Source organism: Phyllobates terribilis, unplaced genomic scaffold (genome assembly GCF_046119375.1).
Source record: "Phyllobates terribilis strain yellow unplaced genomic scaffold, ASM4611937v1 Scaffold_13__5_contigs__length_258822181, whole genome shotgun sequence".
Lineage (NCBI taxonomy): Eukaryota > Metazoa > Chordata > Amphibia > Anura > Dendrobatidae > Phyllobates > Phyllobates terribilis.
The window spans coordinates 183,080,298-183,095,211 of record NW_027362773.1 but is presented as its reverse complement, the minus strand read 5'-3'; the positions used below and the strand labels follow the sequence as shown (position 1 = coordinate 183,095,211).

General features: G+C 37.3%; 2 non-coding genes across 2 annotated transcripts; both read left to right on the top strand.

The window, feature by feature from the left end:
* Positions 1 to 558: 558 nt before the first annotated feature.
* Positions 559 to 630, top strand: TRNAQ-CUG (transfer RNA glutamine (anticodon CUG)). Its single transcript has one exon. It is a non-coding gene; the product is annotated as a tRNA-Gln (tRNA).
* Positions 631 to 1,529: 899 nt separating this feature from the next.
* Positions 1,530 to 1,611, top strand: TRNAS-AGA (transfer RNA serine (anticodon AGA)). The gene has a single exon. It is a non-coding gene; the product is annotated as a tRNA-Ser (tRNA).
* Positions 1,612 to 14,914: the final 13,303 nt, after the last annotated feature.

Genomic DNA, 14,914 nt, shown 5'->3' with positions numbered 1-14,914 from the left:
CATCACACCACCAATCAAACAAAGCTCAGAGGGTGCCATCAGGTATGTGGTGCAAATCCTCCTTTTTTCCAGCGAACACAGACCACTGCCGTGGCTGATGGACTGGGATATGAACTTTGATTTGCACCAACTCTGCTTGAATTATCTTTCCTATGGAACCTTTTAGCACACCATGAAAAATCTTTAGTGACTTCTGGATGAGCAGAAGTTTTGCAATTTCTTTTTTTCTCACCCTTTTTCCAGCTGATAGATCCAGCACGCTAATTATTAGCCAGATTTCATCAACATTTTAAATCTGTCCTTGTTGTGATATCATGGAACTTTAAGCACACTTGTGGAATAAAAAGGGAGGAGATATTAACTTACCAATGTGTGTTAGATATACATTTGCGGAACAGCTTTAGAACCAGTTTTCGTCATAATGCATGAATTTCCCAGGTTCCACTGAGATTAGAACTCAGATCACTGGATTAAGAGTGAATTTCTCACATTTCCACTATTTACACATGCTCTTTTACTGTTTTCAAAAGAAAATCCAGCCAGCTTCATTGGTCATGTGGTTCCATGGTGTAATGGTTAGCACTCTGGACTCTGAATCTAGCAATCTGAGATCAAATCTCAGTGGAACCTGAGAAATTCTTTGTGCATAGCGGTTTTATCTTTTCTGCTCACACTCAATTTGCCAATGCACATGGTTTATCATAAAAAGAGAAAGTTAAAATCCACATGGCAGAAAGATCTATCAAGAAAGTTTAACTCAAAAGTTAAACTTGACTTCATGAAGCAAAACTCATATCATCTATGTCACACCAAGCAATCGTACTCTATGACTTGTGCCAATGTTCGCATGACACTTTTTCCAGGTGGTTGAAACTGACCAGGATTTCAAGCCGAAACGGCCTCAAGAAACGACAGCGATTCTTTTCCTGAATCACCCTTTTTAGTGTTTTCCAGCATTTTTGTAAACATAGTTTGGTGATGTTTTTCTAAGTATTGTTTTGGGCATCAAATGAGTTTGTTTAAGTTTCTTTTTTGCTCGCAAAATGCTGTGAACGTCACTCAGGAACCTTCCAGGGGTCTTTCTAACCTACTCATTGACTTGTATAGCAAGTATAAAGCAAGCAAAATATACCTGAAAAATGATATGCTCACTTCTGTTAACCGCTTGGCGTTTTGGGAAACTTAATGAGGTTAAAAGACGCTCAATACCTGATCATATGAACAGCAAGTCTTTTTGCATGGAAATGAATCTGTTCAAACTATGGAGCATTTTCAAAGCCTTTTTCAGGAGGTGTTTGGAACAAAGTCACTCTAAATCCACCTTATGAATTTTAATAAACCTTGAAATGTAAAAGGTTCCAATTGATGATACCTTTAAATCAGATTTTTACATTTCAGTGAGGCCTGGAATTTTGTTTCCAATTGAAATCTTCCATTTTCTGAAATGTCTTCCAGAAGGATAATCACTGATATTGATCATGGTGCTATAAGAAAAGGTGTGAAACTCTTAAGAATGAAACAGTGTCTGTGTAGTTGTGGCCGAGTGATTAAGGCAATGGACAAGAAATCCATTGGGGTCTTCCCGTGTAGGTTCAAATCCTGCCAACTACATTTAACTTCATGTAACAATTTGACGAGTTATCTGAGTAGATCAATTTCCACATTCCCAAGTCTATCCCCCACAGAAATGATCTGTAGTCTATGGATTGTATTTGTAGAACCAGCTTAACAGCATCTGTAGATTTTCTTTTGATTAGTCAGCCGGGTGAGATGTCACTTGTGCATCACACCACCAATCAAACAAAGCTCAGAGGGTGCCATCACGTATGTGGTGCAAATCCTCCTTTTTTCCAGCGAACACAGACCACTGCCGTGGCTGATGGACTGGGATATGAACTTTGATTTGCACCAACTCTACTTGAATTATCTTTCCGATGGAACCTTTTAGCACTAGAGATGAGCGTTGTTCTACTCGAACTGTTCGCCAATCTCAAATTCGAGCTGTTTTGGGCGGTGTTCGAGCCGTTCGGCGAACACGAACGATTTGAGAAAAAATTTGGCTGTTCGAGGATATGTTCGATAACTGTTCGTGCACCAAAATCATAACTGGATTTTTTCTCAGTAATGATGAAAATTAATGTTAATACGCAGTTTGAGTGTACAGCGGGGTGGGGGGAGGGGTAGGGGATGGATCTCTGCAGGAATAATGAAGATCTCCATTTTTTTTTCTCTTTCCCGCATTTGCAGTGGGGAGGTGCAGTCTGTCAGCCTATCAGCAGCACACACACGGAGCGAACTGCTGTTTTTCACACAAGCAAGGGCATGTGTCATTGGCAGTGTATGTCACATGTTCTTGCCCTATAAGACCAAGCCATTTTCCCCGTCGCCACCATTTTCTCACTGCTGCAGCTGCGTGTTAGACGGCACCGCTGTTGCTGTGTGCGCTATACCTTGTTAATTTCAAGCCAATTTTCGCACAAATCTACAGATAGCTTGAGAGTAGGGAATAGTTGTGATTGCAGTCCTTTTAAGGGCTAGGTTACAGCATTTCCTATGACTTTTATCAGGCAGGTCTGTGCTCTTAAATAGATAGATTGTGGGAGTAAAGACTAATTGTAATTGCAGTCGTTTTCAGGACTAGGTTACATCAGTTCCTATCAGTTTTTGCCAGGCAGGTCTGTGCCAGTGCTGTGCAAGTTTTTTTCACAGCATTTGGCTGAATCTAGCAAAGCTAATCCTTTTTGGCCTATTGCAGAGTGTGTTAGTCAGTGGAGTAGCCTATCTGTGTTGCAAGATATACCACCTGTGTATAGAATACCAATTTTTTTACTGCACCTAGTGAAGTAAAATCTTTTGGGCATAGCATCATTCTATTAGTCCATCTATACTGACCTCCATCAGGTTGCAAATTGAATATAATTTTTTTCTGCATCTAGCTCTGAAAAAATATTTGGGCTTCTAGCAGTGTGTGGGACTTGTTCTATTAGTCCATCTATACTGACCTCCATCAGGTTGCAAACTGAATATAATTTTTTTCTGCATCTAGCTCTGAAAAAATATTTGGCCTTCTAGCAGTGTGTGGGACTTTCTCTATTATTCCATCTATACTGACCTCCATCAGGTTGCAAATTAAAAATAATTTTTATCTGCATCTAGATCTGAAAAAATATTTGGCCTTCTAGCAGTGTGTGGGACTTTCTCTATTAGTCCATCTATACTGACCTCCATCAGGTTGCAAATTAAAAATAATTTTTATCTGCATCTACCTCTGAAAAAATATTTGGTCTTCTAGCTGTGTGTGGGAATTCTTCTATTAGTCCATCTATACTGACCTCCATCAGGTTGCAAACTGAATATAATTTTTTTCTGCATCTAGCTCTGAAAAAATATTTGGCCTTCTAGCAGTGTGTGGGACTTTCTCTATTAGTCCATCTATACTGACCTCCATCAGGTTGCAAACTGAATAAATTTTTTTTCTGCATCTACCTCTGAAAAAATATTGGGCTTCTAGCTGTGTGTGGGACTTGTTCTAATAATCCATCTATACAGACCTCCATCAGGTTGCAAACTGAATATATTTTTTTTCTGCATCTACCTCTGAAAAAATATTGGGCTTCTAGCTGTGTGTGGGACTTGTTCTATTAATCCATCTATACAGACCTCCATCAGGTTGCACACTGAATATAATTTTTTTCTGCATCTAGCTCTGAAAAAATAGTTGGCCTTCTAGTAGTGTGTGGGACTTTCTCTATTAGTCCATCTATACTGACCTCCATCAGGTTGCAAATTAAAAATAATTTTTATCTGCATCTACCTCTGAAAAAATATTTGGGCTTCTAGCTGTGTGTGGGACTTGTTCTAATAGTCGATCTGTACTGACCTCCATCAGGTTGCAAACTGAAAATAATTTTTTTCTGCATCTAGCTCTGAAAAAATATTTGGCCTTCTAGTAGTGTGTGGGACTTTCTCTATTAGTCCATCTATACTGACCTCCATCAGGTTGCAAATTAAAAATCATTTTTATCTGAATCTAGCTCTGAAAAAAGATTTGGCCTTTTAGCAGTGTGTGGGACTTTCTCTATTAGTCCATCTATACTGACCTCCATCAGGTTGCAAACTGAATATAATTTTTTTCTGCATCTAGCTCTGAAAAAATATTTGGCCTTCTAGCAGTGTGTGGGACTTTCTCTATTAGTCCATCTATACTGACCTCCATCAGGTTGCAAACTGAATATATTTTTTTTCTGCATCTACCTCTGAAAAAATATTGGGCTTCTAGCTGTGTGTGGGACTTGTTCTAATAATCCATCTATACAGACCTCCATCAGGTTGCAAACTGAATATATTTTTTTTCTGCATCTACCTCTGAAAAAATATTGGGCTTCTAGCTGTGTGTGGGACTTGTTCTATTAATCCATCTATACAGACCTCCATCAGGTTGCAAACTGAATATAATTTTTTTCTGCATCTAGCTCTGAAAAAATAGTTGGCCTTCTAGCAGTGTGTGGGACTTTCTCTATTAGTCCATCTATACTGACCTCCATCAGGTTGCAAATTAAAAATAATTTTTATCTGCATCTACCTCTGAAAAAATATTTGGGCTTCTAGCTGTGTGTGGGACTTGTTCTATTAGTCCATCTATACTGACCTCCATCAGGTTGCAAACTGAATATAATTTTTTTCTGCATCTAGCTCTGAAAAAATATTTGGCCTTCTGGTAGTGTGTGGGACTTTCTCTATTAGTCCATCTATACTGACCTCCATCAGGTTGCAAATTAAAAATAATTTTTATCTGCATCTAGCTCTGAAAAAATATTTGGCCTTCTAGCAGTGTGTGGGACTTTCTCTATTAGTCCATCTATACTGACCTCCATCAGGTTGCAAATTAAAAATAATTTTTATCTGCATCTACCTCTGAAAAAATATCTGGGCTTCTAGCTGTGTGTGGGACTTGTTCTATTAGTCCATCTATGCTGACCTCCATCAGGTTGCAAACTAAATATAATTTTTTTCTGCATCTAGCTCTGAAAAAATATTTGGCCTTCTAGCAGTGTGTGGGACTTTCTCTATTAGTCCATCTATACAGACCTCCATCAGGTTGCAAATTAAATATAATTTTTATCTGCATCTAGCTCTGAAAAAATATTTGGCCTTCTAGCAGTGTGTGGGACTTTCTCTATTAGTCCATCTATACTGACCTCCACCAGGTTGCAAATTAAAAATAATTTTTTTCTGCATCTAGCTCTGAAAAAATATTTGGCCTTCTAGCAGTGTGTGGGACTTTCTCTATTAGTCCATCTATACTGACCTCCATCAGGTTGCAAATTAAAAATAATTTTTATCTGCATCTACCTCTGAAAAAATATTTGGGCTTCTAGCTGTGTGTGGGACTTGTTCTATTAGTCCATCTATACTGACCTCCATCAGGTTGCAAACTGAATATAATTTTTTTCTGCATCTAGCTCTGAAAAAATATTTAGCCTTCTAGCAGTGTGTGGGACTTTCTCTATTAGTCCATCTATACTGACCTCCATCAGGTTGCAAATTAAAAATAATTTTTATCTGCATCTAGCTCTGAAAAAATATTTGGCCATCTAGCAGTGTGTGGGACTTTCTCTATTAGTCCATCTATACTGACCTCCATCAGGTTGCAAATTAAAAATAATTTTTATCTGCATCTAGTTCTGAAAAAATATTTGGCCTTCTAGCAGTGTGTGGGACTTTCTCTATTAGTCCATCTATACTGACCTCCATCAGGTTGCAAATTAAAAATAATTTTTATCTGCATCTACCTCTGAAAAAATATTTGGGCTTCTAGCTGTGTGTGGGACTTGTTCTATTAGTCCATCTATACTGACCTCCATCAGGTTGCAAACTGAATATAATTTTTTTCTGCATCTAGCTCTGAAAAAACATTTGGCCTTCTAGCAGTGTGTGGGACTTTCTCTATTAGTCCATCTATACTGACCTCCATCAGGTTGCAAATTAAAAATAATTTTTTTTCTGCATCTACCTCTGAAAAAATATTTGGGCTTCTAGCTGTGTGTGGGACTTGTTCTATTAATCCATCTATACAGACCTTCATCAGGTTGCAAACTGAATATCATTTTTTTCTGCATCTAGCTCTGAAAAAATTGTTGGCCTTCTGGTAGTGTGTGGGACTTTCTCTATTAGTCCATCTATACTGACCTCCATCAGGTTGGAAATTAAAAATAATTTTTATCTGCATCTAGCTCTGAAAATATATTTGGCCTTCTAGCAGTGTGTGGGACTTTCTCTATTAGTCCATCTATACTGACCTCCATCAGGTTGCAAATTAAAAATAATTTTTATCTGCATCTACCTCTGAAAAAATATTTGGGCTTCTAGCTGTGTGTGGGACTGGTTCTATTAGTCCATCTTTACTGACCTCCATCAGGTTGCAAACTGAAAATAATTTTTTTCTGCATCTAGCTCTGAAAAAATATTTGGCCTTCTAGCAGTGTGTGGGACTTTCTCTATTAGTTCATCTATACTGACCTCCATCAGGTTGCAAATTAAAAATAATTTTTATCTGCATCTAGCTCTGAAAAAATATTTGGCCTTCTAGCAGTGTGTGGGACTTTCTCTATTAGTCCATCTATACTGACCTCCATCAGGTTGCAAATTAAAAATAATTTTTATCTGCATCTACCTCTCAAAAAATATTTGATCTTCTAGCTGTGTGTGGTACTTGTTCTATTAGTCCATCTATACTGACCTCCATCAGGTTGCAAACTGAATATAATTTTTTTCTGCATCTAGCTCTGAAAAAATATTTGGCCTTCTAGCAGTGTTTGGGACTTTCTCTATTAGTCCATCTATACTGACCTCCATCAGGTTGCAAATTAAAAATAATTTTTATCTGCATCTAGCTCTGAAAAAATATTTGGCCTTCTAGAGTGTGTGGACTTTCTCTATTAGTCCATCTATACTGACCTCCACCAGGTGGCAAATTAAAAATAATTTTTATCTGCATCTAGCTCTGAAAAAATATTTGGCCTTCTAGCAGTGTGTGGGGCTTTCTCTATTAGTCCATCTATACTGACCTCCATCAGGTTGCAAACTGAATATTTTTTTTTTCTGCATCTACCTCTGAAAAAATATTGGGCTTCTAGCTGTGTGTGGGACTTGTTCTAATAATCCATCTATACAGACCTCCATCAGGTTGCAAACTGAAAATAATTTTTTTCTGCATCTAGCTCTGAAAAAATATTTGGCCTTCTAGTAGTGTGTGGGACTTTCTCTATTAGTCCATCTATACTGACCTCCATCAGGTTGCAAATTAAAAATAATTTTAATCTGCATCTAGCTCTGAAAAAATATTTGGCCTTCTAGCAGTGTGTGGGACTTTCTCTATTAGTCCATCTATACTGACCTCCATCAGGTTGAAAATTAAAAATAATTTTTATCTGCATCTACCTCTGAAAAAATATTTGGGCTTCTAGCTGTGTGTGGGACTTGTTCTATTAGTCCATCTATACTGACCTCCATCAGGTTGCAAACTGAATATAATTTTTTTCTGCATCTAGCTCTGAAAAAATATTTGGCCTTCTAGCAGTGTGTGGGACTTTCTCTATTAGTCCTTCTATACTGACCTCCATCAGGTTGCAAATTAAAAATAATTTTTATCTGCATCTAGCTCTGAAAAAATATTTGGCCTTCTAGCAGTGTGTGTGACTTTCTCTATTAGTCCATCTATACTGACCTCCATCAGGCTGCAAATTAAAAATAATTTTTATCTGCATCTAGCTCTGAAAAAATATTTGGCCTTCTAGCAGTGTGTGGGACTTACTCTATTAGTCCATCTATACTGACCTCCATCAGGTTGCAAACTGAATATAATTTTTTTCTGCATCTAGCTCTGAAAAAATATTTGGCCTTCTAGCAGTGTTTGGGACTTTCTCTATTAGTCCATCTATACTGACCTCCATCAGGTTGCAAATTAAAAATAATTTTTATCTGCATCTAGCTCTGAAAAAATATTTGGCCTTCTAGAGTGTGTGGACTTTCTCTATTAGTCCATCTATACTGACCTCCACCAGGTGGCAAATTAAAAATAATTTTTATCTGCATCTAGCTCTGAAAAAATATTTGGCCTTCTAGCAGTGTGTGGGACTTTCTCTATTAGTCCATCTATACTGACCTCCATCAGGTTGCAAACTGAATATTTTTTTTTTCTGCATCTACCTCTGAAAAAATATTGGGCTTCTAGCTGTGTGTGGGACTTGTTCTACTAATCCATCTATACAGACCTCCATCAGGTTGCAAACTGAATATATTTTTTTTCTGCATCTAGCTCTGAAAAAATATTTGGCCTTCTGGTAGTGTGTGGGACTTTCTCTATGAGTCCATCTATACTGACCTCCATCACGTTGCAAATTAAAAATAATTTTTATCTGCATCTAGTTCTGAAAATATATTTGGCCTTCTAGCAGTGTGTGGGACTTTCTCTATTAGTCCATCTATACTGACCTCCATCAGGTTGCAAATTAAAAATAATTTTTATCTGCATCTACCTCTGAAAAAATATTTGGGCTTCTAGCTGTGTGTGAGACTTGTTCTATTAGTCCATCTATACTGACCTCCATCAGGTTGCAAACTGAAAATAATTTTTTTCTGCATCTAGCTCTGAAAAAATATTTGGCCTTCTAGTAGTGTGTGGGACTTTCTCTATTAGTCCATCTATACTGACCTCCATCAGGTTGCAAATTAAAAATAATTTTTATCTGCATCTAGCTCTGAAAAAATATTTGGCCTTCTAGCAGTGTGTGGGACTTTCTCTATTAGTCCATCTATACTGACCTCCATCAGGTTGAAAATTAAAAATAATTTTTATCTGCATCTACCTCTGAAAAAATATTTGGGCTTCTAGCTGTGTGTGGGACTTGTTCTATTAGTCCATCTATACTGACCTCCATCAGGTTGCAAACTGAATATAATTTTTTTCTGCATCTAGCTCTGAAAAAATATTTGGCCTTCTAGCAGTGTGTGGGACTTTCTCTATTAGTCCATCTATACTGACCTCCATCAGGTTGCAAATTAAAAATAATTTTTATCTGCATCTAGCTCTGAAAAAATATTTGGCCTTCTAGCAGTGTGTGGGACTTTCTCTATTAGTCCATCTATACAGACCTCCATCAGGCTGCAAATTAAAAATAATTTTTATCTGCATCTACCTCTGAAAAAATATTTGGGCTTCTAGCTGTGTGTGGGACTTGTTCTATTAGTCCATCTATACTGACCTCCATCAGGTTGCAAACTAAATATAATTTTTTTCTGCATCTAGCTCTGAAAAAATATTTGGCCTTCTAGCAGTGTGTGGGACTTTCTCTATTAGTCCATCTATACAGACCTCCATCAGGTTGCAAATTAAAAATAATTTTTGTCTGCATCTAGCTCTGAAAAAATATTTGGCCTTCCAGCAGTGTGTGGGACTTTCTCTATTAGTCCATCTATACTGACCTCCACAAGGTTGCAAATTAAAAATAATTTTTATCTGCATCTAGCTCTGAAAAAATATTTGGCCTTCTAGCAGTGTGTGGGACTTTCTCTATTAGTCCATCTATACTGACCTCCATCAGGTTGCAAATTAAAAATAATTTTTATCTGCATCTACCTCTGAAAAAATATTTGGGCTTCTAGCTGTGTGTGGGACTTGTTGTATTAGTCCATCTATACTGACCTCCATCAGGTTGCAAACTGAATATATTTTTTTTCTGCATCTAGCTCTGAAAAAATATTTGGCCTTCTAGCAGTGTGTTGGACTTTCTCTATTAGTCCATCTATACTGACCTCCATCAGGTTGCAAATTAAAAATAATTTTTATCTGCATCTAGCTCTGAAAAAATATTTGGCCTTCTAGCAGTGTGTGGGACTTTCTCTATAAGTCCATCTATACTGACCTCCATCAGGTTGCAAATTAAAAATAATTTTTATCTGCATCTAGCTCTGAAAAAATATTTCGCCTTCTAGCAGTGTGTGGGACTTTCTCTATTAGTCCATCTATACTGACCTCCATCAGGTTGCAAATTAAAAATAATTTTTATCTGCATCTACCTCTGAAAAAATATTTGGGCTTCTAGCTGTGTGTGGGACTTGTTCTATTAGTCCATCTATACTGACCTCCATCAGGTTGCAAACTGAATATAATTTTTTTCTGCATCTAGCTCTGAAAAAATATTTGGCCTTCTAGCAGTGTGTGGGACTTTCTCTATTAGTCCATCTATACTGACCTCCATCAGGTTGCAAATTAAAAATAATTTTTTTTCTGCATCTACCTCTGAAAAAATATTTGGGCTTCTAGCTGTGTGTGGGACTTGTTCTATTAATCCATCTATACAGACCTCCATCAGGTTGCAAACTGAATATAATTTTTTTCTGCATCTAGCTCTGAAAAAATAGTTGGCCTTCTAGCAGTGTGTCGGACTTTCTCTATTAGTCCATCTATACTGACCTCCATCAGGTTGCAAATTAAAAATAATTTTTTTCTGCATCTAGCTCTGAAAAAATATTTGGCCTTCTAGCAGTGTGTGGGACTTTCTCTATTAGTCCATCTATACTGACCTCCATCAGGTTGCAAATTAAAAATAATTTTTATCTGCATCTACCTCTGAAAAAATATTTGGGCTTCTAGCTGTGTGTGGGACTTGTTCTATTAGTCCATCTATACTGACCTCCATCAGGTTGCAAACTGAATATAATTTTTTTCTGCATCTAGCTCTGAAAAAATATTTGGCCTTCTGGTAGTGTGTGGGACTTTCTCTATTAGTCCATCTATACTGACCTCCATCAGGTTGCAAATTAAAAATAATTTTTATCTGCATCTAGCTCTGAAAATATATTTGGCCTTCTAGCAGTGTGTGGGACTTTCTCTATTAGTCCATCTATACTGACCTCCATCAGGTTGAAAATTAAAAATAATTTTTATCTGCATCTACCTCTGAAAAAATATTTGGGCTTCTAGCTGTGTGTGGGACTTGTTCTATTAGTCCATCTATACTGACCTCCATCAGGTTGCAAACTGAAAATAATTTTTTTCTGCATCTAGCTCTGAAAAAATATTTGGCCTTCTAGTAGTGTGTGGGACTTTCTCTATTAGTCCATCTATACTGACCTCCATCAGGTTGCAAATTAAAAATAATTTTTATCTGCATCTAGCTCTGAAAAAATATTTGGCCTTCTAGCAGTGTGTGGGACTTTCTCTATTAGTCCATTTATACTGACCTCCATCAGGTTGAAAATTAAAAATAATTTTTATCTGCATCTACCTCTGAAAAAATATTTGGGCTTCTAGCTGTGTGTGGGACTTGTTCTATTAGTCCATCTATACTGACCTCCATCAGGTTGCAAACTGAATATAATTTTTTTCTGCATCTGGCTCTGAAAAAATATTTGGCCTTCTAGCAGTGTGTGGGACTTTCTCTATTAGTCCATCTATACTGACCTCCATCAGGTTGGAAATTAAAAATAATTTTTATCTGCATCTAGCTCTGAAAAAATATTTGGCCTTCTAGCAGTGTGTGGGACTTTCTCTATTAGTCCATCTATACTGACCTCCATCAGGTTGCAAATTAAAAATAATTTTTATCTGCATCTACCTCTGAAAAAATATTTGGGCTTCTAGCTGTGTGTGGGACTTGTTCTATTAGTCCATCTATACTGACCTCCATCAGGTTGCAAACTGAATATAATTTTTTTCTGCATCTAGCTCTGAAAAAATATTTGGCCTTCTAGCAGTGTGTGGGACTTTCTCTATTAGTCCATCTATACTGACCTCCATCAGGTTGCAAATTAAAATTAATTTTTATCTGCATCTAGCTCTGAAAAAATATTTGGCCTTCTAGCAGTGTGTGGGACTTTCTCTATTAGTCCATCTATACTGACCTCCACCAGGTTGCAAATTAAAAATAATTTTTATCTGCATCTAGCTCTGAAAAAATATTTGGCCTTCTAGCAGTGTGTGGGACTTTCTCTATTAGTCCATCTATACTGACCTCCATCAGGTTGCAAACTGAATATATTTTTTTTCTGCATCTACCTCTGAAAAAATATTGGGCTTCTAGCTGTGTGTGGGACTTGTTCTAATAATCCATCTATACAGACCTCCATCAGGTTGCAAACTGAATATATTTTTTTTCTGCAGCTACCTCTGAAAAAATATTGAGCTTCTAGCTGTGTGTGGGACTTGTTCTATTAATCCATCTATACAGACCTCCATCAGGTTGCAAACTGAATATAATTTTTTTCTGCATCTAGCTCTGAAAAAATATTTGGCCTTCTGGTAGTGTGTGGGACTTTCTCTATTAGTCCATCTATACTGACCTCCATCAGGTTGCAAATTAAAAATATTTTTTATCTGCATCTAGCTCTGAAAATATATTTGGCCTTCTAGCAGTGTGTGGGACTTTCTCTATTAGATCATCTATACTGACCTCCATCAGGTTGCAAATTAAAAATAATTTTTATCTGCATCTACCTCTGAAAAAATATTTGGGCTTCTAGCTGTGTGTGAGACTTGTTCTATTAGTCCATCTATACTGACCTCCATCAGGTTGCAAACTGAAAATAATTTTTTTCTGCATCTAGCTCTGAAAAAATATTTGGCCTTCTAGTAGTGTGTGGGACTTTCTCTATTAGTCCATCTATACTGATCTCCATCAGGTTGCAAATTAAAAATAATTTTTATCTGCATCTAGCTCTGAAAAAATATTTGGCCTTCTAGCAGTGTGTGGTACTTTCTCTATTAGTCCATCTATACTGACCTCCATCAGGTTGAAAATTAAAAATAATTTTTATCTGCATCTACCTCTGAAAAAATATTTGGGCTTCTAGCTGTGTGTGGGACTTGTTCTATTAGTCCATCTATACTAACCTCCATCAGGTTGCAAACTGAATATAATTTTTTTCTGCATCTAGCTCTGAAAAAATATTTGGCCTTCTAGCAGTGTGTGGGACTTTCTCTATTAGTCCATCTATACTGACCTGCATCAGGTTGCAAATTAAAAATAATTTTTATCTGCATCTAGCTCTGAAAAAATATTTGGCCTTCTAGCAGTGTGTGGGACTTTCTCTATTAGTCCATCTATACTGACCTCCATCAGGCTGCAAATTAAAAATAATTTTTATCTGCATCTACCTCTGAAAAAATATTTGGGCTTCTAGCTGTGTGTGGGACTTGTTCTATTAGTCCATCTATACTGACCTCCATCAGGTTGCAAACTGAATATAATTTTTTTCTGCATCTAGCTCTGAAAAAATATTTGGCCTTCTAGCAGAGTGTGGGACTTTCTCTATTAGTCCATCTATACTGACCTCCATCAGGTTGCAAATTAAAAATAATTTTTATCTGCATCTAGCTCTGAAAAAATATTTGGCCTTCTAGCAGTGTGTGGGACTTTCTCTATTAGTCCATCTATACTGACCTCCACCAGGTTGCAAATTAAAAATAATTTTTATCTGCATCTAGCTCTGAAAAAATATTTGGCCTTCTAGCAGTGTGTGGGACTTTCTCTATTAGTCCATCTATACTGACCTCCATCAGGTTGCAAATTAAAAATAATTTTTTTCTGCATCTACCTCTGAAAAAATATTTGGGCTTCTAGCTGTGTGTGGGACTTGTTCTATTAGTCCATCTATACTGACCTCCATCAGGTTGCAAACTGAATATAATTTTTTTCTGCATCTAGCTCTGAAAAAATATTTGGCCTTCTAGCAGTGTGTGGGACTTTCTCTATTAGTCCATCTATACTGACCTCCATCAGGTTGCAAATTAAAAATAATTTTTTTTCTGCATCTACCTCTGAAAAAATATTGGGCTTCTAGCTGTGTGTGGGACTTGTTCTATTAATCCATCTATACAGACCTCCATCAGGTTGCAAACTGAATATAATTTTTTTCTGCATCTACCTCTGAAAAAATATTTGGGCTTCTAGCTGTGTGTGCGACTTGTTCTATTAGTCCATCTATACTGACCTCCATCAGGTTGCAAACTGAATATAATTTTTTTCTGCATCTAGCTCTGAAAAAATAATAGGCCTTCTAGCAGTGTGTGGGACTTGTTCTGTTAGTCCACCTATACTGACCTCCATCAGGTTGCAAATTCAAAATAATTTTTTGTCTGCATCTAGCTCTGAAAAAATATTTGGCCTTCTAGCAGTGTGTGGGACTTTCTCTATTAGTCCATCTATACTGACCTCCATCAGGTTGCAAACTGAATATATTTTTTTTCTGCATCTACCTCTGAAAAAATATTTGGGCTTCTAGCTGTGTGTGGGACTTGTTCCATTAGTCCATCTATATTGACCTCCATCAGGTTGCAAGTCGAATATAATTTTTTTCTCCATATAACCCAGCCAATAGTTTTGGCCTAATACCACAGTTTGGCCACTCAGCTCTGCTCGGTTCCCATCCATTGTTTTTTTGTGCAAACAACTCCAGAGTTGTGAATTAGTTAACCACCAAAATGAGTGGAAAAAGGCCTGCTGCTGGTGGAAAGGGGAATAGGCGTGTTGGGAAGGGGAAAAAAGGTTGTGTCCGTGGGGTAGGTGGTAAAGCAACAGTAACATCTGCAGAAGAAAGACCATCTTCCAGCCAAACTAAAATGTCTACTTCTTTTAGCGGACAATGTGATAAGATCCCTTTCTTACGGCCACGCCAATCGCTACAAATTCCAGATGAGGCACAAAAACAGCAGGTGCTTCAACGGATATCAAGTGCTCCTTTAAGTGGGCTCTCCTCCACATCAACTTCAACATCACAAATACTCCAGTCCTCAAAGGTATCACCCCAATCGCACTTGCTTCCTCACAGCTCCCAAATCTCCAGCTGCCAGTCTGAGTATGAGGTAGAACAGATGGTTGAGTCTGCAGAGCTGTTTACTCATACTATAGCCTGG